The 27,609-nt window shown below is 38.1% G+C and overlaps 2 long non-coding RNA genes across 2 annotated transcripts; both read left to right on the top strand.

Moving 5' to 3' along the window:
- Window positions 1–875: 875 nt before the first annotated feature.
- On the top strand, window positions 876–2,280 carry LOC141693567 (uncharacterized). Its single transcript, XR_012563146.1, has 3 exons — window positions 876–1,063; window positions 1,155–1,206; window positions 1,963–2,280. It is a non-coding gene; the product is annotated as an uncharacterized LOC141693567 (long non-coding RNA).
- Window positions 2,281–24,836: 22,556 nt separating this feature from the next.
- Window positions 24,837–26,241, top strand: LOC141693443 (uncharacterized). Its single transcript, XR_012563125.1, has 3 exons — window positions 24,837–25,024; window positions 25,116–25,167; window positions 25,924–26,241. It is a non-coding gene; the product is annotated as an uncharacterized LOC141693443 (long non-coding RNA).
- The last annotated feature ends 1,368 nt before the right edge of the window (window positions 26,242–27,609 follow it).

Below are 27,609 nucleotides of genomic sequence, written 5' to 3'. Positions count from 1 at the left end.
ACCATTGATAGAATTTTCGTATAATAACAGCTATCATGCCAACATTGGAATGCACCCTACGAAGCCCTATATGGACGAAAGTGCAGATCGCCTCTGTATTGGGACGAAGTAGGGGAAAGGAAAGTGTTAGGAACTGAACTAATACAGCAAACCAGAGATGCAGTGGTATTGATTCAAAAAAGATTAGAAGCCGCTCAAGGCAGACAGAGGAAGAACACATATTTACATCGGAAGGACATAAATTTTGAAATAGGATCTGTAATAACCCCAATTTTTGGAAATTTTTGAAACCCTTATGAATAGTGTTTTTGCTGAATGAGAAAACTTTTCATGCCACACTATGTAGGGGTTCTGTTATGGATATTCTGAGATTTTATTAGTACTCTATATGGTATATAAGTGTATGTAAAGATCGTCAGAATCCAATTCCGAACACTTTGATTTTTCCCGAAAATCTACCAGATACAGAAAGAATTGAGTATAAGATAACAGAATAAAAAGGATTTAAATTCAAGGATTATAAGAGAGGATCATGAAAGGAATATAATGTATTGAGAAAGGTTAAAGAAACCTAAGTAATAAGATCCCGGGTATGATCCCTCAAACGATAAATGAAAACGAAAGTTAAGTGAACCGTATAACAGATCAGCGGTCATTAGGCAAGCAATTAGGAGTTAATCAAGGAGGTTAGGGATGATGATGTCATCAAACCAACAAGGTGTGGACAAGTGGAAGCATTATGACATGTGCAAGATGACATAAGCATGACAAGGGGTTTTGTTTTGTTGGTTGATTTTGGGCCATGTAAAATTTACCATGGTAAAAAGCTAAAACATTATCCAAGGCCAAAAAGGAGAAGCAACCAAGCAAATATCATAAAACACAAAAATTAGAAGTTGACTTTCCCATTTCAAGAAGAAAGCTCTCGGCTAAAACAAACCCAGCAACTTCAAACTGCCATATCTCCTTCAATACTCACTCAAATGTTGTGTTCTATAGCTCGTTGGAAAGGTATTGAGATATCCTACAACTCTTGTTCACAAGTCTCTTCCAAATAAGCATGGTAAGACCCTCATTTTTACAGTTATTTAAATCGGACTTTTAGAAACTTCAAAGCCTAACTTTGTGTTCTTGATTTCTTTGGAAAGATTAAGCTTGTAGGAGGCTCCCTAAGGCTTCCTAGCAACTTAACACCTCCCAAGGAAGGTATAAATCTTCACACCCTTTAGTAATAAGTTTGAATGTTGAAGTTTGGAGATGGGTTGGATGGATGAGTAGTAATTTGAATGATAAGCATGATTCGAGCTTAATTGTTAAGTAGTTTAGTTAAAGTTGGAGATGTTATAATATATGATTGGATTGAGATCCTTGAGCTTATTATGACTGAAATCAGTAGCATTGATGTGTATCTTGAGTTGTTGTTGATTGGTAGTTGGATTGATATGATTTGGAATGGTAAAAATTTGGGAAATCGCGTAAACATAGCCGTCGTAATGTCCGATTTACTTTAGACTGCTTTTGTTCATAACATTAGGACCCGAGAACTCCCTGCTAGGTTTTTACCATTGCCATTTTTAGATAGTTCATGTTATGAGCTTCGTTTTGATATGTGGTTCGTTTGATTCCGATGAACGGTTTAGGAGAAACGGCCATTTTAAATAACGACGTTTCGCGAACGAACCCTTACCCCTCGCCTTACTTTGAAACATAGGTTAAAGATCTTAAATGACTAATTTAAGTATAAAACATTTATTTACGGTGTAATAGGCAGTTGGTAAGACACTCGCAAAGGAATCGCCTTAAAACTCGTAATGGTTAAATTATTAAAAAATGGTGGAGCCGAGGGTACTCGAGTGACTTAAGAGAATCAGTAAGCGCAAAACGAGCGTTAGAGTCTGAGTTGGTTAGAGTATAGATTTACAAGTGACTTTGGTTTAATTCCAACTTACTTGTTGTTTATAGGTTACCAGACTCGTCCCGAGCCATTCGTAACCCCCAGTCGCTCAGGCAAGTTTTCTACCCGATATACTGTTGTTGTGATGTAAATATATGTATATGCATTATCTTGTGATAGTGCATGATTGTTATTAGCAAATTTTGCGATATATTGGAGTATGCTGATATGGTATATATGCATGTCTGTTTCGTAATCTGGTTATCTATCTGTTGATTTCAATGCTTATAGTTGCATAATACCTATGCTAGAAATAAGCAAGTAGTTGCGTATACCCTTAGTATAGGGGATAAAAGGTGAACATATTTCTAAACCGGGAGTCGATGTTCCCGAGTATATTATATATATATATATATATTTATATATATGGATATAGTTTTTAAAACTATGGATCGAATAAGGTTTATTCGATACCTTTATTTTACTTAATTGAATATTAATTTGCGTATTCATTCGAGGGCTTATGACTCAGTGTATTTTATTATTTGAATATTATTTGAATATTCATTCGAGGGCTTATGACTCAGTTTATATTATTATTGAATATTACTTGGATATTCATTTGAGGATGTATGACTCCTTTATTTTATGAATATTATTTATAGTATTCATTCGAGGTATTATGACTCCGCTTATTACTTAATAATATTCTTTATTGTATTAAAGAATAAGGTGTCGATAATCAAACTTACTTTTGATTATTCAAATAAAGATATTACTTTCGTATAAGTATATCTTTGATTATTTGCTATTCATTTCAAGTATAAGTTTTAATACTTCTACTTCAATTATTTTATAAAGATTATTCTTTATGGAAATATTATTTAAATAATAATATTCAGACATTTTCTAAATATTCTGGGGACTGATTTACTTCATTAAATCAGCTTCACTCCAAACATTCTTAAAAATGTTTTGCGAGTCTTCAAAATGATTTTTTTAAAAGTTAGAGCGGATCCCAAAACTCATTTTTTTAAGACCCTCCTTTCGAAGGGGATTTAAATACTCGCTCAAAACCTGAGGGATCCGGCTCTGTGGTGTGTTTTATATTCGCAACAAGGTTGCTGTTTTGATAAATGAATTGATTACTTACCCAACACTCGGGAAGTAAAATTCTTGGAACAAGTTAATCCATTAACAGGCATCGCCTGGGAAATATCGGTGAGTTCTCCTTTCCAAATAGATACAACTTCTTGGTGCAGCCGTATCAACAAGTTTCTACTTGGGGAAAGTGGGGACAAGCTTTACGTTTCAGAGTCATGGATTTCATCTGAACTAGGAGTGGCGTAAGTGGCCGAGTAGCGCCGGCCCAGCCTTATTATATTGGCCCAAATGGCCTGGAAGTTCCGCTAAGGCGGTCCATTCCTTAGGAGTTCAGTGTTCGGTTGACAAGTAAATCCGACAGGTTCTCCTCTACATGTAGAAAATGGTGGGGTTGCACTACTACGACTGATCATCGTAAGTGGTCTTCCTGGCGCAGCAAACTCCCGTAATGAGTTCATCATCCAATTGGATATTTCTGCAACACTACCCAGAGCACTTCGATAGAAAGGCTACGGTTGGGCGATTGTTGAGTGTTGGCAGGGTCAAGTTTTCAAAATGATGTTTGCATCAAATGAAGTATCTCGTAACTTCATTTTATTTTGATGATATTTTAAAGATTTAATCTATTCAAATCTGGTCTTGTAGTCTCATCTATGTGATGAACTTTGGAAACTAATTATAACTTGAATGGTGGTAGTTCAAGTAGTATTTGGAAAAGATATAAGTATATTGGAGTATCTTGTAACTTCATCTTTTAAACTTATATCTAGTAAATGATTATCTTATGCATGACAAAGATTTTCAGAAAAACGTTGAGACAAGGTTAGATATATGAGATCACCTTGCAACGATATTTTTTTTTATACAGTTATACACTGGGACTTTGTGTATATTTTGCATGGAAGAGGACTTCCAATATTTTGAAAAGTATATATGTATATATATATACTGAATATTTTGCGACTTCATCGCATTAAGATATCAACTTGGTTCATTTCTTTTGACCAAGACTTTCATGAGTACTATGAGAAGGCTCATATATTGTTAATCATTATACATATTATTTTGGTGGGCTTGCTGCTCACCCTTGCTTTCTTCTTTCATCACACAACATCAGATAGACAAGATGAACCGGACCAAGCTCCCGATTCGCAAGAGGTTAGGAGACGTTCCGCAGTTTTCTAGAAGCACTGATGCCGCCATAGCTGAGGTAGGAACTACCAATAGGCTAGGCTTTCAACTTTTGATGTACCAGATTTATGTATATTTATGAATTGTAATAATGGCAAAGAAATGTAAATTTATTCAGAAAACCTTTTAAGGTGTATTGTCATATAATTGTGGAATAAAACGACTTATGATTATTTTTGGATGTTCATCTCTGAGACTATAACGTGTGGTGTGTGTGTTTATTGTGGGGTCACAGTACAGAGTAGTTGAGTAATTATTAAGATTGGGTGTTATTAAGGGAAATGGAACTCGTGACAACCCAGATCCCCGACCCCGGATTTGGGGGTGTTACAGAAATGGTATCAGAGCTAAGCGTTATAAACCTCAGAGATGATGGGACGTTAAGATAATAAGTTCACTAAGATAATAAGAACTCTTGCCAAGTTCATAGTCGGACTACCTAACGTAGTACTGACAGTTAAAACCCTTATGGGAACCCTTATAAATGTAGCGATAGAAGCGTAGTTCGTTATCGTATATGGTAGCGGGACTCCGAACCCTGAAGTTGAGGAACATCAACACGATGATGTTTTATTATTTATTGGGGATCAGATTATGGATCCGATAGAGCGTCCTAACGCGGGACCGGATGATGTTGATATTGAGGATGTAGCGGTTGAGGATGTTGTCCTAGAAGGGATAGTTGCTGAGAAGGATCCCATGGAGGATCCTGACAAGAATGAATAAAGGACCACTGATGAATTGATGACCATGGTTAGGTCGACTACCAGAGGTAGGATTGGCCGGTCACTACCGGAGGTTCGTTCAAGTTGTAAAGATAGTAGCCCCTTTAACGCGGCTTACTCGTAAGACTGAGAAGTTCGAATGGACAGAGAAATGCGAGAACAGCTTTCAAGAACTGAAGCAGAGTGTAATAACCCCAAAATTTTTCAACTTTTTGTAACCCTTGTGAATAGTGTTTTAGCTGAATGAGAAAACTTTTCACGCCACACTATGTAGGGGTTCTGTTATGGATATTCTAGGATTTTATTAGTACTCTATGAAGTATATAAGTGTATGTAAATATCGTCAGAACCCAATTCCGAACACTTTGGTTTTTCCCGGAAATCCACAAGATACGGAGAGAATTGAGTATAAGGTAACAGAATAAAAAGGATTTAAATTAAAGGATTATAATAGAGGATCATAAAAAGGAATATAATGTATTGAGAAAGGTTAAGGGAACCTAAGTAATAAGATCCCGGGTATGATCCTTCAAACGATAAACGAGAACGAAAGTTAAGCAAACCGTACAACAGATCAGCGGTCATTAAGCAAATGATTAGGAAGCTAATCAAAGGGATTAATGGGAGTGATGTCATCCAACCAATAGAAAGAAGACAAAGAAGGAAGGATGACATCATGAGGATGAGGTAAGCATGACATGGGAAGAAGGGAGGTGTGGTTGATTAAGGACCACACAAATTCAAGGGCAAGGTAGTAATTTGCTAAATTAAAAAACAAAACCAAGCCAACCAAGCTAGCAAATCATTTCATCAAAAATCAAAAAAATCAGCCAAGGCATTTGTTCATCACCTAGCTCTCGGCTTTTCACTTTTTTTCAAAGCTAAAATTCTCAAAATCAAGATCCAAGCATCCTTAATTGGTAAGAAAATTCCCTAACCATCTTTATGCTTAGTTATGGCTATATCATGAGTTTAAGCCATTAATTCTTTCTCTAGCTTCTCCATTTAATCAATGAAGAAGACAATGAATAGTGTTTTCAAGTTTTTAACTTGAACTTTTTCTTGTTTTTCTTAAAGATCCAAGCTTTCCTAAGGCTTCTCCAAGCTTCTTAAGGCTTCCTAGCTCAACCCATCACTTCAAGGAAGGTATACCATTTTCAAACCCTAGGTTCTTATATATTATAAGGTGATTTTGATGAGTAGGATGTTATTGTAGTTGTTGTTATGATTAGAGTTTGAGATTTGGAATGGTAGTGAAATGAAATGGTAATTTTGTGGTTTTGATTTAAAGAAACTTAAGAATGATTAAAGTAAAGTTTAAGCATAAGTATGAATGGTTAAATTGAATTGGTTGGGGTTGTTTTGATGTGATAAGGATGGAGTATGGTTGTATGTTGGATTTGAGGTTGATTTGGGTTGTTTGTAAATGGGTTAAAATTTGGAAATCACGTAAACATAGCCGTCGTAACGTCCGATTTTCTTTGGACTGTTTTTGTGCATAGCATTAGGACCCGAAAACCCCCTGCTAAATTATGACCACTGCCATGTTTAGATAGGTCATGTTACGAGCTTCGTTTTGATATGTAGTTCGTCCGATTCCGATTTACGGTTTAGGAGAAACGACCGTTTCAAGTAACGGCGTTTCGCGAACGAAACTTTTTCCCTCGCCTTACTTTGGAATGTTGGTTAAAGACCAAAAAGGGTTAATTAATGTGTGACACATTTATGGTAAGTGTGTTAGGCAGTTGGTAAGTCATTCGCGAAGGAATCGCTTTAAAACTCGTAAAGATTAAATTATTAAAAATGATGGAGCCGAGGGTACCCGAGTGACTTAAGCGAATCGGTGAGCGTAAAACTAGCATTAGAGTCTAAGTTAGCTAAAGCATAGATTTACAAGTGATTTTGGGTTTAATTCCAACTTACTTGTTGTTTATAGGTTATCAGACTCGTCCCGAGCCTTTCTCACCCCCAAGTCGCTCAGGCAAGTATTCTATCCGATACACTGTTGTTGTGATGTAAATGTATGTTTATGCATTATCTTGTGATATTGCATGATTGTTATTTAGCAAATGTTGCGATATATTGTAGCATGTGATATGGTATATATGCATGCCTGTTTTATATTCTTGAGATATATATATCTGTTGGTTTATCTGATAATACCTATGCTAAAGGATAGTTGTATCTTGCATATACCCTTAGTATAGGGACTCAAAGGTGAAAATATTTTCTAAAAACCGGGAGTCGAGGATCCCGAGTAATCTTGTATATATATGGATATGGATATATATATATATATATATTTATATATATATATATGGTTATAGTTTTCCAAACTATTAATCGAATAAGGTTTATTCGATAACTTGAAACTTTATTTTATTATTGAATATTATTTCGAATAGTATTCGAGGATTTATGACTCCTTTTATTTTATTTAATGAATATTATTTATAATATTCATTCGAGGGCTTATGACTCTTTTATATTATTTATTGAATATTATTTGAATATTCATTTGAGGATCTATGACTCCGATTATTTGCTGAAATATATTCTTTATTTTATTAAAGAATAAGGTGTTAATAATCAAACTTATTTTCGATTATTCAAATAAAGATAATACTTTCATATAAGTATATCTTTGGTTATTTAATACTCGTTTCAAGTATAAGTTTTAATACTTCTACTTCAATTATTTTATAAAGATTATTTTTTTTTGGGAATATTATTTAAATAATAATATTCAGACATTTTCTAAATATTCTGGGGACTGATTTACTTCATTAAATCAGTTTTACTCCAAACACTCTTTAAAGTGTTTTCGAGTCTTTAAAATGATTTTTAAAAGTCAGAGCGGATCCCAAAACTCATTTTTATATTTAAGATCTTCCTTTTAAAAAGGGGATTTAAATACTCGCTCAAAACCTGGGGGATCCGGCTCGGTGGTGTGTTTTATATTCGCAACAAGGTTGCTGTCTTGGTAAAAGAGTTTTTGATTACTTACCCAATATTCGGGAAGTAAAATTCTTGGAACAAGTTAATCCATTAACAGGCATCGCCTGGGAAATATCGGTGAGTTTTCCTTTCCAACTAGGTACGACTTCTTGGTGGAGCCGTATCAACAAGTTTCTACTTGGGGAAAGGGGGAAACGAGCTTTACGTTTCAGAGTCATGGATTTCATCTGAACTAGGAGTGGCGTAAGTGGTCGAGTAGCGCCGGCCCAGCCTTATTATATTGGCCCAAATGGCCTGGAAGTTCCGCTAAGGCGGTCCATTCCTTAGGAGTTCAGTGTTCGGTTGACAAGTAAATCCGACAGGTTCTCCTCTACATGTAGAAAATGGTGGGGTTGTACTACTACGACTGATCATCGTAAGTGGTCTTCCTGGCGCGGTAAACTCCCGTAATGAGTTCATCATCCATTTGGATAATTCTGCAACACTACCCGTAGCATTTCGATCGAAAGGCTACTAATGGGTGGTTGCCGAAGCATTGACAGGGTCAAACATTTTTATTGGTGTATCCATTGAATGAAGTATCTCGTAACTTCCTCTCTTTTCAAAATATTTCAAAGATCAAATATTTTCAAGTTTTATTTGTGGTCTCATCTATAAGATGACCTCGTGAATCTTATAATACTTTGAACGGTGATAGTTCAAGTAGCTTTATAAATGATATAAGTGTGGGGAAGTATTGGTAACTTCATTCCTTGTTTTTACTTATATCTAGTAAGTAATTATCTTACACACGATAAAGATTCTAGTAAGTATCCTTTTAGATACTTGTATTATTGTTATCACTACATATTATCTTGCGAGCTGTAAGGCTCACTCTTGCTTTATTTCTTCATCACACAACAACAGTTAGGAGAGATGGCCAGACTCCAGCAGACCCAGCGCAAGCGCGTGGGAAGCGTCCCGCGTCTTCCCGCTGATATTGTAGCTGCTATAGCTGCAGAGGTAGATCCATTGTAGTTTAGACCATCTACTTTTGAGAATCAAATTATGTATAATTATAACTTGTGGCAGATAATGGCAATTAACTGTAAATTATCAAGTAATCATTTTGGGTTGTAATAATTTTAAATTGTGGATTCAAAGACTTGTACTTATTTCAATTTCATCTCTGAGACTATAACGGGTTGTGGTGTGTGTTAGTGTGGGGTCACAGTATGAGGTTAATTATTATTAATTAAGTGAAGTGATATTGTGGAAAGAAAGACCGTGACAACCCGGATCCCCGACCCCGGATCTGGGGGTGTTACAGAAATGGTATCAGAGCTAAGCGTTATAAACCTCAGAGATGATGCGACGATAAAACAATAAACTCACAAAGATAATAAGAACTCTTGCCAAGTTCATGGTCGGACTACTTAAAGTAGTACTGACAGCTAAAACCCTTACGGGAACCCTTATAAGTATCATGATAGTAACTTAGCTCGTTTAATGTGTAGGCGCCTGAGATGGAGGACCCTGAGATGTACGAGCGTGAGCATGATGAGGCACTGCTAGATGTTGAGGATCAGGAGGAGCCTGAGATGGAGGAGGATGAGGAGGACCCCTCAGAGGAGTCAGAGACGGAGGTCATTGCTATTTCAGATGAGGAGGACCAGGATGAGGTCCCAGTAGCTGAGGAGTGTGTTGGACCTATGGTAGTGTATGATGGTATCCCTTTACCCACACTTCCGGTGGTCAGAGCCCCTACCCCTCCACCACTATCTTGGATTCCTGATGATGACAGCTCAGAGACCCATACTTCCGAGCCTAGGCAGACCGAGGAGGCACCCTCAGCGGCTCCGGATTCACCACCTCTTGACCCTGCCCAGAGACAGTCTTCGTTAGCTCATGGATATGTTCAGGATGTTTTGAGGACCCGAGTGGCTGTTGCCGAGGCCCGACTGGATGAGGCCAGGAGGGAGTTGGATGCAGAGAGGGCGGGTAGGCGTACCCGAGCTTATGAGACCAGGGCTTCTATACCCCGATCCTTGAGGAGGGAGCTTACGGGGATAGAGCTCACGTCCCGAGCGAGACTCAGATCTCTCCAGGGGGACAGGCATGGTAGGATCTCCAGGCGGCAGGCCGACTATATCTTCCGTCGTGCGATGGAAAGGGTTTGGGAGCTGACCCGTTCCGGTGTGTGATTCAGGATTGATGATGGAATAGTCTAGTTGTCTAGTTAGCCGAGGCCTTAGTAAGAGCCAATTTTCCGGGATAGTTGACTTGTATATAGCATCCCTTTTTCTGACTAGACAGATAGACTCTTGTGTATCACTTTTGGGACAGATGACTGTAGCACTGTTGTACTTTTGACCAGATCAAACTATGTATTCTCGCATTATGTATATATTTGTTTCCTTTCAGTTCAGTTCCATAGTGACGAGATCACTGTTTTATTATTATTATTACTGCACTTCGTATTAGAACTTTCTTAAAATAATAGAATTGCGATATACGTTCTCCCCATTATAAGAGCTGTGCAAGGCACAATGTTGTATATGATTGTGACCTAACGTTGAATTTTTCCCAATAATTGTTTTTATTATTATCAGAATCATGCCGCCAAGAAAGATTGGAACTAGGGCGAACCCTGGGTCTGAGGACCAGGGAAGCCATAATCAGGACAATAGAAACCAAGAACACAGTGAAGAGGAAGATGAGGATTATGTGGAACAGGATGACTCCCTGTATGAAGAGGAAGAGGAAACATATGATGTTGAGGGATTTGAGATAGAGGCTGAAGAAGGAGAAACCGAGGTTGAGCAACCAGTACCAAACCCAGGCATGGATCCCATGAGCCAGTTCATGCAACTCCTAAGACAGAATTTGGAACGTCAACCCAACCCACCCCCTCAAGGAAGTAACAATGCAGTGGCAAACTCTTTCAGGGCTTTTAAGTCCCTTAAGCCCCCTGAGTTCCACGGATCAGCCGACCCAGTTGAGGCAAGGGCATGGTTAAAGGAAATGGAGAAATCTTTTGAGATTTTGAGTATCGATAAGGCACAGAAAACTGTATTTGCTACCTACCTTCTGAAAGGAGAAGCTAACTACTGGTGGGAGGCCAAGAAAAACATGGAGACAGATGCTATTATAACCTGGGAGAGATTTAGTCAGTTGTTTCTGGGAAAGTATTTCCCGAGGTTTATGGAAAACCAGATGGAGCTCAAGTTCTTGGAGCTAAAGCAGAATGATTTGTCTGTAGCAGAGTACGAAGTGAAATTTACTGAATTATCAAGGTTTGTGCCGGAGTTTGTGAGCACTGAGGAAAAGAAAGCTAGGAGGTTTCAGCAGGGACTGAAACCATGGATTCAGAATAGGGTGGCAATCCTTGAGCTTACGGACTATGCCACTCTGGTGCAAAAGCCAACGATTGTAGAAGTCGGAAGTGAACAGATGCAGAAGGAAAGAGAGAAGAAAGGAATAAAGAGGAAAAGTATGAGCATGGGTGGAGGTTCCGCAGGAAGGAGCTTCCCAACTAGATTTAATCGAGGAGCAGTGTCCCTGCCAGGAAGGAACACTGGGTTTAAGCGACCAATGAGTGTGAGTGTGAGCCAGGGCGGCCAGAAGTCAAGAATGTCCTATTCCAACCAGTCTCGACCCCCATTGCCAGCCTGTAACACATGTGGAAGGAATCACACTGGGGAGTGTAAAGGAAAGCCAGTAACCTGCTTTAAGTGTGGGCAAGTGGGCCATTATTCTCACAAATGCCCTTCGTCAGCCCCTGCCGTCATTCCAACCACCACTTGTCATCAGTGCGGACGCCCAGGTCATTGGAAGAGAGAATGCCCAATGAACAAACCAGCAGCTTCGGGAGCAAGCAGGGCTGCTTCTAATAAGCCACCCACTGCGAGGACTTTCAACATGACAGTCCAGGATGCTATGAAAGATTCAGATGTGATAGCAGGTACCCTTTCTCTAAATTCAGTCAGTGCAAATGTTTTATTTGATTCGGGAGCAACTAAATCTTTTATATCAAGGGACTTTGTGCGTAAGTTAAGACTTAAGGCTAAACCCTTGATAGAACCCTTACAAGTAGAAATAGCCAATCATGAAATTATTCCTGTTAACCAGATTCACCCCGCCTGTGAGATAGGCATAGGGGAGCAATCTTTCAGTGTTGATCTGATTCCTTTTAAATTAGGGGAGTTTGATGTGATTTTGGGAATGGACTGGCTATCTAGCAACGATGCTCAGATAGACTGTAAAGGGAAGAAAGTTAAGTTAAATGTCCCAGGGAAGAAAGAAGTTATATTTAGAGGAAAGAGGCAGACGCAGAAATTTTTGACTATGGCCCAGGCCAAAAGGATGCTACGAAAAGGAAGTGAGGCTTACCTAGCCTATGTGGTGGACACGCAGAAGGAGGTGCCCAACTTACAAGATATTCCAGTAGTCAACGAATTTGAGGATGTATTCCCCCAAGACCTTCCGGGATTACCACCCGATAGAGTGATTGAATTTGCTATTGAGTTGGCCCCAGGGACGGCGCCAGTTTCAAAAGCACCTTACCGGTTAGCCCCGTTAGAAATGAAGGAATTAGCTATCCAATTGCAGGAACTCTTGGATAAGGGTATGATAAGACCCAGTGTGTCTCCGTGGGGAGCACCAGTTTTATTTGTTAAGAAGAAAGATGGGAGCATGAGGTTGTGCATAGACTATCGAGAGTTGAACAAGCTAACCATAAAGAACAGGTACCCATTGCCTAGAATAGACGATCTGTTCGACCAGCTAAAGGATGCTGTTTATTTTTCCAAGATTGACCTGAGAACTGGATATCACCAACTAAAGATTAAACCCGAAGATATTTCCAAGACAGCGTTCCGTACCAGGTATGGGCATTATGAGTTCTTGGTAATGTCCTTTGGATTAACCAACGCCCCAGCAGCTTTCATGGATTTAATGAATAGAGTATTTAAGAAGTACTTGGACAAGTGTGTGATAGTTTTTATCGATGATATTTTGATCTACTCAAGGACTGAGGCAGAACATGCAGAGCATTTGAGGATAGCTCTAGGAATACTCAGAGAGGAGCAGTTATATGCCAAATTCTCGAAGTGTGAATTCTGGCGGAATGAAGTACAGTTTTTAGGACATGTGATCAATAAAGAAGGAGTATTGGTCGACCCCTCCAAGATAGAGGCGGTCTCAAATTGGGAAAGGCCAACCACACCCACAGAGGTAAGGAGTTTCATAGGATTGGCCGGCTACTATCGTAGATTTGTGCAGGACTTTGCGAAGATCGCAGCCCCTTTGACACGACTTACTCGTAAGACAGAGAAGTTTGAATGGACGGAGAAATGCGAGAACAGTTTTCAGGAATTAAAGAAAAGGTTGATAACGGCTCCGGTATTGGCATTGCCGGATGGAAAAGGAGATTTTGTGATATATAGTGACGCATCGCACAAAGGATTAGGATGTGTGCTTATGCAGCACGGTAAAGTCATTGCGTATGCGTCGAGACAACTGAAGGAATACGAGGTTAGATATCCTACTCATGACCTTGAGCTCGCGGCAATAGTATTTGCTTTAAAAATTTGGAGGCACTACTTGTATGGAGAGAAGTGCGAGATTTTCACAGACCATAAGAGCCTCAAGTACATATTCACGCAGAAAGAGCTCAACATGCGCCAGAGGAGATGGCTAGAACTAATCAAGGACTATGATTGTGAGATTCTCTATCATCCAGGGAAAGCCAATGTGGTGGCTGATGCCCTTAGTAGAAAAGAAAGACTCAGAATGATAACGACCTCGGAAGAGTTGATAAGGGATTTTAAGAAAATGGAAATAGAGGTAAAGGTAACCGGAACCGGAACTGAAAAGCTTTTTGAGATCTCAATGCAGCCAGAATTATTGGAAAAGATCAGATTGTGCCAAGAGAAAACAATGAATGAAGACAGAGAGTCAATGACTGGAGAAGAGATCCATACTGAGAAAGATGATAAAGGGATATTGAGGTACTCCTACCGAATTTGGGTTCCGAATGTTCAAGAACTTAAAGATGAGATTTTGGATGAAAGTCATAGTTCAAGGTATTCCATTCACCCGGGAAGTACCAAGATGTATAGGGATTTGAAGGAATATTACTGGTGGCCCAACATGAAGAGGGACGTAGCAGAATGGGTAAACAAGTGTTTGACTTGCCAAAGAGTAAAGGCAGAGCACCAGAGACCCAGTGGACTTTTGCGACCCCTGGAGATTCCCGAATGGAAATGGGAACAGATAGCGATGGATTTTGTTGTAGGCTTGCCAAGGACGAAAGCCAATCACGACGCCATTTGGGTAATTATAGACCGATTGACAAAGTCAGCTCATTTCATTCCTATCAATGAGAGATACACAGTCGATAGACTGGTGGACATTTACCTTAAGGAAATAGTAACGCGACATGGAGTCCCAGCGTCCATTGTCTCAGACCGAGACCCAAGGTTCAACTCCAGATTTTGGAGGAGCTTTCAGGAATGTGCGGGGACCAAGTTAAATATGAGTACCGCGTACCATCCCCAAACGGATGGACAGAGTGAAAGGACCATCCAGACACTAGAGGATATGTTGAGAGTCTGTGCAATAGACCTTAAAGGAAGTTGGGATGATCACTTGCCGTTGATCGAGTTTTCTTATAACAATAGCTTTCATGCTAGCATCGGAATGCCGCCTTATGAGGCCCTGTACGGAAGAAGGTGTCGATCTCCCTTATACTGGGATGAAGTAGGAGAGCGGAAGATGCTCGGACCCGAAGTGGTCCAAAGGACCAAAGATATAGTGGATCTTATCAGAGGGCGACTTGTAGCAGCCCAAGACAGACAAAAGAAATATGCAGACCTAGCCCGAAAGGACAAGGAATATGAAGTAGGGGACTTAGTACTGTTGAAAGTATCCCCTTGGAAGGGATTAATGAGGTTCGGAAAGAAAGGAAAACTAAGCCCAAGATACATTGGACCTTTTGAGATATTAAGACGGATTGGAAAGTTAGCTTACGAGCTAGCCCTACCCCCTAATTTGCAACAAGTTCATAATGTGTTCCATGTGTCAATGCTAAGGAGGTATCATCGGGATGCCAGGCACATAGTGGAGTACGAGCAGGTGGATATGCAGCCAGATCTAACTTACGTGGAGAAGCCAGTAAGGATTATGGATACGAAGGAGCAGGTGCTTCGGAACAAAGTGATCAAGCTAGTCAGAGTACTATGGCAGAATCATAATGTGGAAGAATCGACTTGGGAACTAGAGAGCGCAATGCTAGAAAAGTACCCCCAATTGTTTTCTGTTTGATTCCGGGACGGAATCCTTTTAAGGAGGGGAGACTGTAATAACCCCAAAATTTTTCAACTTTTTGTAACCCTTGTGAATAGTGTTTTAGCTGAATGAGAAAACTTTTCACGCCACACTATGTAGGGGTTCTGTTATGGATATTCTAGGATTTTATTAGTACTCTATGAAGTATATAAGTGTATGTAAATATCGTCAGAACCCAATTCCGAACACTTTGGTTTTTCCCGGAAATCCACAAGATACGGAGAGAATTGAGTATAAGGTAACAGAATAAAAAGGATTTAAATTAAAGGATTATAATAGAGGATCATAAAAAGGAATATAATGTATTGAGAAAGGTTAAGGGAACCTAAGTAATAAGATCCCGGGTATGATCCTTCAAACGATAAACGAGAACGAAAGTTAAGCGAACCGTACAACAGATCAGCGGTCATTAGGCAAACGATTAGGAAGCTAATCAAAGGGATTAATGGGAGTGATGTCATCCAACCAATAGAAAGAAGACAAGGAAGGAAGGATGACATCATGAGGATGAGGTAAGCATGACATGGGAAGAAGGGAGGTGTGGTTGATTAAGGACCACACAAATTCAAGGGCAAGGTAGTAATTTGCTAAATTAAAAAACAAAACCAAGCCAACCAAGCTAGCAAATCATTTCATCAAAAATCAAAAAAATCAGCCAAGGCATTTGTTCATCACCTAGCTCTCGGCTTTTCACTTTTTTTCAAAGCTAAAATTCTCAAAATCAAGATCCAAGCATCCTTAATTGGTAAGAAAATTCCCTAACCATCTTTATGCTTAGTTATGGCTATATCATGAGTTTAAGCCATTAATTCTTTCTCTAGCTTCTCCATTTAATCAATGAAGAAGACAATGAATAGTGTTTTCAAGTTTTTAACTTGAACTTTTTCTTGTTTTTCTTAAAGATCCAAGCTTTCCTAAGGCTTCTCCAAGCTTCTTAAGGCTTCCTAGCTCAACCCATCACTTCAAGGAAGGTATACCATTTTCAAACCCTAGGTTCTTATATATTATAAGGTGATTTTGATGAGTAGGATGTTATTGTAGTTGTTGTTATGATTAGAGTTTGAGATTTGGAATGGTAGTGAAATGAAATGGTAATTTTGTGGTTTTGATTTAAAGAAACTTAAGAATGATTAAAGTAAAGTTTAAGCATAAGTATGAATGGTTAAATTGAATTGGTTGGGGTTGTTATGATGTGATAAGGATGGAGGATGGTTGTATGTTGGATTTGAGGTTGATTTGGGTTGTTTGTGAATGGGTTAAAATTTGGAAATCACGTAAACATAGCCGTCGTAACGTCCGATTTTCTTTGGACTGTTTTTGTGCATAGCATTAGGACCCGAGAACCCCCTGCTAAATTATGACCACTGCCATGTTTAGATAGCTCATGTTACGAGCTTCGTTTTGATATGTAGTTCGTCCGATTCCGATTTACGGTTTAGGAGAAACGACCGTTTCAAGTAACGGCGTTTCGCGAACGAAACTTTTTCCCTCGCCTTACTTTGGAATGTTGGTTAAAGACCAAAAAGGGTTAATTAATGTGTGACACATTTATGGTAAGTGTGTTAGGCAGTTGGTAAGTCATTCGCGAAGGAATCGCTTTAAAACTCGTAAAGATTAAATTATTAAAAATGATGGAGCCGAGGGTACCCGAGTGACTTAAGCGAATCGGTGAGCGTAAAACTAGCATTAGAGTCTAAGTTAGCTAAAGCATAGATTTACAAGTGATTTTGGGTTTAATTCCAACTTACTTGTTGTTTATAGGTTATCAGACTCGTCCCGAGCCTTTCTCACCCCCAAGTCGCTCAGGCAAGTATTCTATCCGATACACTGTTGTTGTGATGTAAATGTATGTTTATGCATTATCTTGTGATATTGCATGATTGTTATTTAGCAAATGTTGCGATATATTGTAGCATGTGATATGGTATATATGCATGCCTGTTTTATATTCTTGAGATATATATATCTGTTGGTTTATCTGATAATACCTATGCTAAAGGATAGTTGTATCTTGCATATACCCTTAGTATAGGGACTCAAAGGTGAAAATATTTTCTAAAAACCGGGAGTCGAGGATCCCGAGTAATCTTGTATATATATGGATATGGATATATATATATATATATATATATTTATATATATATATGGTTATAGTTTTCCAAACTATTAATCGAATAAGGTTTATTCGATAACTTGAAACTTTATTTTATTATTGAATATTATTTCGAATAGTATTCGAGGATTTATGACTCCTTTTATTTTATTTAATGAATATTATTTATAATATTCATTCGAGGGCTTATGACTCTTTTATATTATTTATTGAATATTATTTGAATATTCATTTGAGGATCTATGACTCCGATTATTTGCTGAAATATATTCTTTATTTTATTAAAGAATAAGGTGTTAATAATCAAACTTATTTTCGATTATTCAAATAAAGATAATACTTTCATATAAGTATATCTTTGGTTATTTAATACTCGTTTCAAGTATAAGTTTTAATACTTCTACTTCAATTATTTTATAAAGATTATTTTTTTTTGGGAATATTATTTAAATAATAATATTCAGACATTTTCTAAATATTCTGGGGACTGATTTACTTCATTAAATCAGTTTTACTCCAAACACTCTTTAAAGTGTTTTCGAGTCTTTAAAATGATTTTTAAAAGTCAGAGCGGATCCCAAAACTCATTTTTATATTTAAGATCTTCCTTTTAAAAAGGGGATTTAAATACTCGCTCAAAACCTGGGGGATCCGGCTCGGTGGTGTGTTTTATATTCGCAACAAGGTTGCTGTCTTGGTAAAAGAGTTTTTGATTACTTACCCAATATTCGGGAAGTAAAATTCTTGGAACAAGTTAATCCATTAACAGGCATCGCCTGGGAAATATCGGTGAGTTTTCCTTTCCAACTAGGTACGACTTCTTGGTGGAGCCGTATCAACAAGTTTCTACTTGGGGAAAGGGGGAAACGAGCTTTACGTTTCAGAGTCATGGATTTCATCTGAACTAGGAGTGGCGTAAGTGGTCGAGTAGCGCCGGCCCAGCCTTATTATATTGGCCCAAATGGCCTGGAAGTTCCGCTAAGGCGGTCCATTCCTTAGGAGTTCAGTGTTCGGTTGACAAGTAAATCCGACAGGTTCTCCTCTACATGTAGAAAATGGTGGGGTTGTACTACTACGACTGATCATCGTAAGTGGTCTTCCTGGCGCGGTAAACTCCCGTAATGAGTTCATCATCCATTTGGATAATTCTGCAACACTACCCGTAGCATTTCGATCGAAAGGCTACTAATGGGTGGTTGCCGAAGCATTGACAGGGTCAAACATTTTTATTGGTGTATCCATTGAATGAAGTATCTCGTAACTTCATCTCTTTTCAAAATATTTCAAAGATCAAATATTTTCAAGTTTTATTTGTGGTCTCATCTATAAGATGACCTCGTGAATCTTATAATACTTTGAACGGTGATAGTTCAAGTAGCTTTATAAATGATATAAGTGTGGGGAAGTATTGGTAACTTCATTCCTTGTTTTTACTTATATCTAGTAAGTAATTATCTTACACACGATAAAGATTCTAGTAAGTATCCTTTTAGATACTTGTATTATTGTTATCACTACATATTATCTTGCGAGCTGTAAGGCTCACTCTTGCTTTATTTCTTCATCACACAACAACAGTTAGGAGAGATGGCCAGACTCCAGCAGACCCAGCGCAAGCGCGTGGGAAGCGTCCCGCGTCTTCCCGCTGATATTGTAGCTGCTATAGCTGCAGAGGTAGATCCATTGTAGTTTAGACCATCTACTTTTGAGAATCAAATTATGTATAATTATAACTTGTGGCAGATAATGGCAATTAACTGTAAATTATCAAGTAATCATTTTGGGTTGTAATAATTTTAAATTGTGGATTCAAAGACTTGTACTTATTTCAATTTCATCTCTGAGACTATAACGGGTTGTGGTGTGTGTTAGTGTGGGGTCACAGTATGAGGTTAATTATTATTAATTAAGTGAAGTGATATTGTGGAAAGAAAGACCGTGACAACCCGGATCCCCGACCCCGGATCTGGGGGTGTTACACAGAGGTTGGTGATGGCCCCTGTGCTGGCATTGCCGGATGGAAAAAGGAGATTTTGTGATTTGTAAGTGACGCTTCGCATAAGGAATTAGGGTGCTTCTTAGCACAGCAAGATAATCGCATCTGCGTCAAGACAATTAAGGTAATATGAAATTTGATATCACCGCCCATGAGCTTAGGCTCGTGGCAATAGTTTTACCCTAAAGATTGAGGCACTACTTGTATGGAGAGAAGTGTGAGATTCACAAACCATAGGAGCTCTAGTACATTCTTACGTAGAAAGAGCTCAACATACGCCAGAGGAGGCGGTTAGAGCTAATCAAGAATTATGATTGGGAGATTCTTTATCATTCGGGGAAAGCCAATGTGGTGGCTGATGCCCTTAGTAAAAAGGAGAGACTCAAGATGATAATGTCTTTGGGAGAGTTTATAAGAGATTTTGAGAAAATGGAAATAGTAGTGAAGGTAACCGGAGCCGGTACCGAAAAGCTGTTTGAGATTGCAATAGAGACCGAATTATTGGAAAAGAGCATACGGTGCCAGAGAAAGGTGATGAATGAAGGCAGAGAGCCAACAAATAAATATGAGATTAATACCGAGAAAGATGATAAGGGAATAATGAGGTATTCCTATAGAATTTGTGTTCCGAAAGTTCGAGAGCGTAAGGATGAGAACTTAGATGAGAGCCATAGTTTGAGGAATAAGATTTAGAGCAAACCCTGAACGTGATAGTCAGGGAGGTCGCCATCAAGATAGAAGGAACCCATGACATAATGGAGTGGAAAATGAGGATTTTAAATTAAAAGATGACCCCAATTATGGGGAGTAGGATGAAACATTTCATACTAAGGAAACAGAAAGTCGAGTAAGGAAAGGAGACCCGAGACGGTACTCCTATACGGCAATTCATGGACCTGTCTAGACAGAACTTAGACTATTATCCCCAACCACCACCTTGAGGAAACAATATGATAGGAAATTCTTTCAGGACCTGTAAGTCTCTAAGCTCTCAGAGTTCCAAGAAACAGGTTGACCCAGTCGAGGCAAGAGCCTGGCTAAAGGAAATAGAGGAATCATTTGAGATTCTGAATGACTGACGAATCACAAAAGACTGTTTTTGTCACTTACCCTCCTAAGAGAGAGACCACCCACTGGTGAAAGGCCAAGGAAGGCACGGAGCAAGAGATTATAATAAACTGATTTAAGTTCAGTCAATTGTTTTCAGGAAAGTACTTCCCAAGGTTATGGAGATAGTGTAAAAGCTTTAGAGCCAGAACAAAGGCAGACGAGTATGATGAATTATGAATCTAAGCTGTAAAAGTTGTTAAGATTCGTTCTGAAGACGCGAATCCAGAATGACGGGATATTTGAAATCAATGCTTATGTTGTGTTGGTTCATGAAATAATGATAAGAGAAAGGAAAATAAAAAGAAACTGAAGTGGAAAGGAATATAAAGGCAATAGAGTTTGAGGAAACCCTAAAGACTCATAGCAATAGAAATAGAAAAGTATGTAATCGTCAGGATGATGATCCACCATGAGTTAAAATTGATGGTTGAAGGCATAAGAGATACATATATTGTACCCCCTTTAAGTTGGGAGGATTCGAGGAAACCTTGAGATAGTTCGAAGGATAAATATTGAGACACGGATAGACTGAGGAGACAAGAAAGTAAGAAATCAGGAAAAATTGGATGAAGGAAGTGACCTTCAATAATGTGAAATGTAAGACCGGTGGCTCGATACCCAGAAAGGGAGACGCCAGGTATGGGAGGTATCCCAACATTGAGGTGACTGTTGAGATAAACAACAAAAGTAAATAAGGAATTATTAAGAAGAAGTTCACGTTGAACATGACCAATATCTTCCAGAACATCCATGTTATCATTACCAAATCAGGAAAGAAAAGCGGATGACCATTGTTATCTTTTGGAGGCCATATAGATTGACCTCAATTTGAATAAGGATGCTATTATGAAGTTAGGTATAGACTATCGAGGTGGGAATGATGAATAAGATAATCTATCAAGGATATATGACTTGATTTATCCATGGAAGGACGCAGGTACCTTTTAAAGGTGGAATTAAGGATAGAACATTGGTAACTTAAAATGAATCGTAGGGGACTGCATAAAGGTTGGCATGTCACCCTTAATAGGGACAGTATGAGTTTTGACAGTATGATTGGGAAAGGGTTAAGGTAACAACAACCTTTAAGAATCAGTGGAGAAATTTTTCAGAAGAATATAGACAATGGTTCTAGTATTAGTAAATGGTATTGTGATATGCCCTGTATCTAGGGAATACAGGAGGAACGATTGAAGGATAACCTTAGAGGTTTTACAAGGAGAAAGGTAATATTCAAAATTCTCAAGAATAGAAATGTTGATAAAGGAAATATGACGTAATTATAATGTTGCCAAGTGAGGCACGTGTTAAACCACGAGAAAGTATGGATCGAACCAGTAATGGTCGAAATTGTTCAGGGCAATTAGGACTTAAGATAAAAGATGTTCTAATTATGATTGAGCGTCAGTCATGACAGTGATTAACCTCTAAAGACTGAGACCATCTTCACATAAGCTGTGATTGAAATAAGGTAGAAAATGTATTTGGAGGTGGTTAAAATGACATTGACTGTAAGGAAATTTTACTATCAGGAAAGGCTAAAGAGGTGGCCGACACTTTAAAGGTAAGAGGATAATTATAGGCGCTTGTGCCAAAAGAATACAGTGATGATGGTTAAAACTGCGAAGGTTGTATTATGGTTTGGAAGATTGACATTCCTCCTGATGACTGTGCAATACCCAACCGTAATAGTAGTTGGTAAAGGTTTAATTCGTGTAATCGCCATGAACGGGCTATCTATCTTAGAAGGTCCTATCTTGAGATAAGCCAGGACCATGTTTCAAAAAGGACTAGACGAACCTTTGAGTAAGTCTTCTATTTAAGGCATATGATTTAGAATGGTATTAACCTGCTATCGTTGCTTTGATTGAAACTCTTCTGCAATTTTATCTGCTTCATGTCATGTATGTATGTTAGGATCAGGAGTGTTCTTCATGAATCATGAATGGTGATTATGTTACCTCCTTAGAAGGATTTGATACGACATGTATGGACTCCGTATGGTTAGATATTAAGATTTTATGGAAAGGTGAATGACGACAGTAGGTCAGTGGTGGACCATAGTAATGCAGTAATGATTCCACGAGTAATGAGTTGATTACCCCCGTGAGAGTTGTATTGGAATGGGTGTTGAGATTGAGTACCACTAATCGGGTCATGGTAGTGTATAAGTTATCATTGATAGAACATTGATAGACTAATTAAGTAGAGTATCTACCTATTGAATATTTATTCTTTCTTATCAATAGAGAGTCATATTATTATACGAGGAAGGTTACGGTGCAAGCATAGAATTCTAGTAACGATGATGTCTAGAATGAGATCCCAGATTCGATTTTCGATATCGAGGGAGTTTCAAAGGTGATTGTGTATAAGCTCGAGGAAGAGCATGGGTCCATAGAATGATGGACGGAATAGAAATATTTAGGCATGGGAAATACGATGCTATAATACTTGATGCTGATATAAATACATATATGTTTTGTTCTCCTATGACAAACCTCTATAGTTCAGAGGTAGGTTCCAAGCCAGATATTTTGTGGCAGTATATTTTTCATATATACAATTCTCTTCAATTCGTTCTTTTCTCTTCTTTTCATTTCATGTAAGCTGAGAAGAACAACCCTTCCAGAAAGGGGAGGTATTGCCGAATGACTATCTATCTGTGTGATAGAAGCCTAGTAGGATACCATCTATTGTTTAAATTGCTTGTCAAGTACTAAAGGTTGGCCACCTTCTGTACTAACTAAGCGATATAACAAGTGTTCATGATCATAGTGATCTCTCAACAAATTCATTTACTTCTATATGATTGATCAAACTTTGGGAAATAGAAACAGCTGAAAAAGGAGTAATAAAGTTGTGGTAGTATTCGGAATGGAAATACATTCGTGATACTAAGGTTGACGTGGTTATTAAAAGGTTATAGAACGCTAACGAGCAAAAGTATAACCAGTATAATATTAGGAACGGAAGGTAGTAGCGATTACGAACTGGAAAAGAATGGGTATTGAGACGCCAAAGCTATAGTGCTAGAAGTTGTGATAAAATTCCATGCGATAGACTTGAAAGAATTTGGAATGATCACTTAACACGGATTGAGTTTTCTTACGATAATAGATCACATGTCAGTATTGAGATATCGCCTTATGAGATCCTTGAGGGAAGACTATGTCGATCTCCCTTATGTTAGGATGAAGTTGTAGAGCGCAAGATGTTCGGACCCGCAGTAGTCCAAAGGATCAAGGATATAATAGATTTTAATCAGAGGACGGCTGGTAGTAGCCCAAGATGGGAACATGAAGTATGTTGATTTGACACGAAAGGACAAGGAATAGGAAGTGGGGGACCTAGTATTGTTATAGGTATTCCCTTGGAAAGGAAGGATGAGGTTCGGAAAGAAACGGAAGCTAAGTCCACGAATTGTTGGACCCTTGGATATATTAAGACATATTGGGAAGATAGCATATGAGCTAGCCCTACCCTCGAATATATAGCAAGTTCATAATGTGTTCCACGTATCAATGTTAAGAAAATGTAATTCGGATGCCAGATAAATAGGGGCATATGAGCGCATAGGCATGCGACCAGACATAACCTATAGGGAGCAACCAGAAAGGGTTATAGATCGAAAAGGGACAAGTGCTTAGGAGAAGGGTTATCAAACTAGTCAGAGTTTGGTGGTAGAACCACAATGTGGGAAAATTTACTCGAGAGTTAGAAAGTGCAATGCTAAGAGAGTATCCCTATTTATTTTCTATTTGATTCCGGGACGGAATCCTTTTAAGGAGGGGAGACTGTAATAACCCCAATTTTTGGAAATTTTTGAAACCCTTATGAATAGTGTTTTTGCTGAATGAGAAAACTTTTCATGCCACACTATGTAGGGGTTCTGTTATGGATATTCTGAGATTTTATTAGTACTCTATATGGTATATAAGTGTATGTAAAGATCGTCAGAATCCAATTCCGAACACTTTGATTTTTCCCGAAAATCTACCAGATACAGAAAGAATTGAGTATAAGGTAACAGAATAAAAAGGATTTAAATTCAAGGATTATAAGAGAGGATCATGAAAGGAATATAATGTATTGAGAAAGGTTAAAGAAACCTAAGTAATAAGATCCCGGGTATGATCCCTCAAACGATAAATGAAAACGAAAGTTAAGTGAACCGTATAACAGATCAGCGGTCATTAGGCAAGCAATTAGGAGTTAATCAAGGAGGTTAGGGATGATGATGTCATCAAACCAACAAGGTGTGGACAAGTGGAAGCATTATGACATGTGCAAGATGACATAAGCATGACAAGGGGTTTTGTTTTGTTGGTTGATTTTGGGCCATGTAAAATTTACCATGGTAAAAAGCTAAAACATTATCCAAGGCCAAAAAGGAGAAGCAACCAAGCAAATATCATAAAACACAAAAATTAGAAGTTGACTTTCCCATTTCAAGAAGAAAGCTCTCGGCTAAAACAAACCCAGCAACTTCAAACTGCCATATCTCCTTCAATACTCACTCAAATGTTGTGTTCTATAGCTCGTTGGAAAGGTATTGAGATATCCTACAACTCTTGTTCACAAGTCTCTTCCAAATAAGCATGGTAAGACCCTCATTTTTACAGTTATTTAAATCGGACTTTTAGAAACTTCAAAGCCTAACTTTGTGTTCTTGATTTCTTTGGAAAGATTAAGCTTGTAGGAGGCTCCCTAAGGCTTCCTAGCAACTTAACACCTCCCAAGGAAGGTATAAATCTTCACACCCTTTAGTAATAAGTTTGAATGTTGAAGTTTGGAGATGGGTTGGATGGATGAGTAGTAATTTGAATGATAAGCATGATTCGAGCTTAATTGTTAAGTAGTTTAGTTAAAGTTGGAGATGTTATAATATATGATTGGATTGAGATCCTTGAGCTTATTATGACTGAAATCAGTAGCATTGATGTGTATCTTGAGTTGTTGTTGATTGGTAGTTGGATTGATATGATTTGGAATGGTAAAAATTTGGGAAATCGCGTAAACATAGCCGTCGTAATGTCCGATTTACTTTAGACTGCTTTTGTTCATAACATTAGGACCCGAGAACTCCCTGCTAGGTTTTGACCATTGCCATGTTTAGATAGTTCATGTTATGAGCTTCGTTTTGATATGTGGTTCGTTTGATTCCGATGAACGGTTTAGGAGAAACAGCCATTTTAAATAACGACGTTTCGCGAACGAACCCTTACCCCTCGCCTTACTTTGAAACATAGGTTAAAGATCTTAAATGACTAATTTAAGTATAAAACATTTATTTAAGGTGTAATAGGCAGTTGGTAAGACACTCGCGAAGGAATCGCCTTAAAACTCGTAATGGTTAAATTATTAAAAAATGGTGGAGCCGAGGGTACTCGAGTGACTTAAGAGAATCAGTAAGCGCAAAACGAGCGTTAGAGTCTGAGTTGGTTAGAGTATAGATTTACAAGTGACTTTGGTTTAATTCCAACTTACTTGTTGTTTATAGGTTACCAGACTCGTCCCGAGCCATTCGTAACCCCCAGTCGCTCAGGCAAGTTTTCTACCCGATATACTGTTGTTGTGATGTAAATATATGTATATGCATTATCTTGTGATAGTGCATGATTGTTATTAGCAAATTTTGCGATATATTGGAGTATGCTGATATGGTATATATGCATGTCTGTTTCGTAATCTGGTTATCTATCTGTTGATTTCAATGCTTATAGTTGCATAATACCTATGCTAGAAATAAGCAAGTAGTTGCGTATACCCTTAGTATAGGGGATAAAAGGTGAACATATTTCTAAACCGGGAGTCGATGTTCCCGAGTATATTATATATATATATATATATATATATATTTATATATATGGATATAGTTTTTAAAACTATGGATCGAATAAGGTTTATTCGATACCTTTATTTTACTTAATTGAATATTAATTTGCGTATTCATTCGAGGGCTTATGACTCAGTTTATTTTATTATTTGAATATTATTTGAATATTCATTCGAGGGCTTATGACTCAGTTTATATTATTATTGAATATTACTTGGATATTCATTTGAGAATGTATGACTCCTTTATTTTATGAATATTATTTATAGTATTCATTCGAGGTATTATGACTCCGCTTATTACTTAATAATTTATAAAGGTATGACTCCGCTTATTTATATTATTTAAGGTATTATTTATAGTATATCTTTGATTATTTGCTATTCATTTCAAGTATAAGTTTTAATACTTCTACTTCAATTATTTTATAAAGATTATTCTTTATGGGAATATTATTTAAATAATAATATTCAGACATTTTCTAAATATTCTGGGGACTGATTTACTTCATTAAATCAGCTTCACTCCAAACATTCTTAAAAATGTTTTGCGAGTCTTCAAAATGATTTTTTTAAAAGTTAGAGCGGATCCCAAAACTCATTTTTTTAAGATCCTCCTTTCGAAGGGGATTTAAATACTCGCTCAAAACCTGAGGGATCCGGCTCTGTGGTGTGTTTTATATTCGCAACCAGGTTGCTGTTTTGATAAATGAATTGATTACTTACCCAACACTCGGGAAGTAAAATTCTTGGAACAAGTTAATCCATTAACAGGCATCGCCTGGGAAATATCGGTGAGTTCTCCTTTCCAAATAGATACAACTTCTTGGTGGAGCCGTATCAACAAGTTTCTACTTGGGGAAGTGGGGACAAGCTTTACGTTTCAGAGTCATGGATTTCATCTGAACTAGGAGTGGCGTAAGTGGCCGAGTAGCGCCGGCCCAGCCTTATTATATTGGCCCAAATGGCCTGGAAGTTCCGCTAAGGCGGTCCATTCCTTAGGAGTTCAGTGTATGGTTGACAAGTAAATCCGACAGGTTCTCCTCTACATGTAGAAAATGGTGGGGTTGCACTACTACGACTGATCATCGTAAGTGGTCTTCCTGGCGCAGCAAACTCCCGTAATGAGTTCATCATCCAATTGGATATTTCTGCAACACTACCCAGAGCACTTCGATAGAAAGGCTACGGTTGGGCGATTGTTGAGTGTTGGCAGGGTCAAGTTTTCAAAATGATGTTTGCATCAAATGAAGTATCTCGTAACTTCATTTTATTTTGATGATATTTTAAAGATTTAATCTATTCAAATCTGGTCTTGTAGTCTCATCTATGTGATGAACTTTGGAAATTA

Source organism: Apium graveolens, chromosome 10 (genome assembly GCF_009905375.1).
Source record: "Apium graveolens cultivar Ventura chromosome 10, ASM990537v1, whole genome shotgun sequence".
NCBI lineage: Eukaryota > Viridiplantae > Streptophyta > Magnoliopsida > Apiales > Apiaceae > Apium > Apium graveolens.
Note: the sequence above shows the minus strand (reverse complement) of the source record. Positions and strands in the feature narration are given on the sequence as shown.